Source organism: Trachymyrmex septentrionalis, unplaced genomic scaffold, assembly GCF_001594115.1.
Source record: "Trachymyrmex septentrionalis isolate Tsep2-gDNA-1 unplaced genomic scaffold, Tsep1.0 scaffold2, whole genome shotgun sequence".
Lineage (NCBI taxonomy): Eukaryota > Metazoa > Arthropoda > Insecta > Hymenoptera > Formicidae > Trachymyrmex > Trachymyrmex septentrionalis.
In genome coordinates, this window is record NW_017305179.1 from 869,021 (window position 1) to 870,893 (window position 1,873).

The following is a 1,873-nucleotide window of genomic DNA, read 5'->3' on the forward strand; positions in this document are numbered from 1 at the left end:
AAAAAAGTGAAAATCTGTAATTGAGAGGCTTCTCATATTTCTTTAACTTTAATGCATGATTTTATTCTTTAAACAAACATACATGTTTTTAATATTGCATATAAATATGTATATGTGTGTATGATAATAAAATTATAATTAAAAATAAATTAGTCTGCTATTTTTACAAGTGAAAATCTGTAATTGTGAAGCTTTTTATATTTTTGCAACTTTGCAAAGCATGATCTTCATTTTCTAAACATACATACTGTATATATATGCATATAGCAATAAAATCATTTATAAATAAATTATAGTCTGCTGCTTCCACTTGCTAAAGCTAACCAAAATGTAATGTGCTTTTAAGAGTTAGATCAAGCTTGTATCCAGAAAATATAATGGCAAGATCCATTGTAAGCTCATTTAAAATCATGCTCTTTGTTTTATTTTTTTTTCAAACAATATCGTCGAAGAAAAAATTACATTCTTACCTAATGCTATCCTCGGATCCATTTACCGAGCGATACTGCCACGTTTATCTTTGGAAGACTGCGTTTTAATCGAACTGCTCTTATAAGGCACGGTCCATATCGTTGTAAAAAGAATAGAGTAAGAAATTTATAATTATCACTGTTTTTGCTGCATGATACGAACTTCGAAACGATAGTTACATGCTGTGTCACATACCGAATAATAGACGTACGTCACGCGTGGTCGTCTCCTTTTAGAGAACCTACCAGATCCCATCCCACCGGACACACTGCAGGTACAGGAGCGTACATACGTACGTGATGTTCACGTGATTATCAATGACTATCACAAAGCCATGACTAATAAATTAAACTTTCGAGCTTATAGTCACACCGTGTTTACTGCTGCGAAACGTGAAAACTATATACCTGTTTCAATTTTTATCATACAACAAAATAATTTGAAACATATACTTCATATACATATTACAATCATAATTATTATGAAGAAATGGATCCAGATAGAGTCCTCTTATTCATATACATAATATATATAGGGTGTACGGCGAGACTTCTCTTGCTACTTACAGGAAGATATAAGATGGGATCGAGATGAACACAAAAGTCTCATATCACTTAACAATGTTTGCAATAATAATGGAGATATTAATTTTTGTAATTGTACTAATGAGAACACATCGAGAGAAATACTCCAGCCGTTCGAGATATAATCCGACCCAGTTTATCGAGCATTGGCTACCAGCAGCGTGTTGGAGAGGTAAGAGGGGAAGCACGCTGTTGCTCGTAATTGTACTCTCATTAGTACAATTACAAAAATTAATATCTCTATTATTATTGTGAATATCGCTAAATGAGACTTTTGTGTTCATCTCGATCCAACTTATCTTCCTATGAAGAAGTGAGAGAAATCTCGCGGGACATCCTGTATACAGTTTGAAATTATTAAACTTTATTTTTATTAGATTTTCGTTTGTTTACGATAATACATTTTGATTTATCTACGAATTTATATTTTTCGAATGAGACATAAATCATTCTTTTCTATACTAAAGTATACAAAATGAATTATTTAATATTAGAATATAAGCGACTATCTCCGCAAATGATTGATTATTATAACCACATCTAGAAAAGATATACACATGTATATATAATGTTGCGGAAGTGAATTTCCGTAGAGATACTACACACTATCATAGGAAATATTTCATTTCACGATTTGCTCTTTAGTCCGTTTTATTGCAGTGTCGTTTTGTAAATTGGAAGTTTATTTAATATCCATATATGTACAAAATGTTCGACCTATATCATTTTTTACTAACAAAATTTATTAGTTATTAATTGAAATAAAAGATAAAAATGTTTGATATTCCTCATATAAATACTATATATATATATATATA

The 1,873-nt window shown here is 30.4% G+C and overlaps 1 protein-coding gene across 4 annotated transcripts in view; it reads right to left on the reverse strand.

Moving 5' to 3' along the window:
• LOC108747483 (anoctamin-1) overlaps positions 1 to 1,873 on the reverse strand; it is an 8,981-nt gene that overhangs the window by 5,187 nt on the left and 1,921 nt on the right. For 3 of the 4 annotated variants that reach the window (XM_018484990.1, XM_018484989.1, XM_018484988.1), the window contains exon 1: positions 471 to 724. The exons of the other annotated variant lie outside the window; for it this stretch is intronic. The gene's annotated coding sequence lies outside the window, so the exon portion shown is untranslated. Of the gene's footprint in view, positions 1 to 470; positions 725 to 1,873 lie in introns of those variants that run through there. 4 annotated transcript variants of the gene reach the window in all.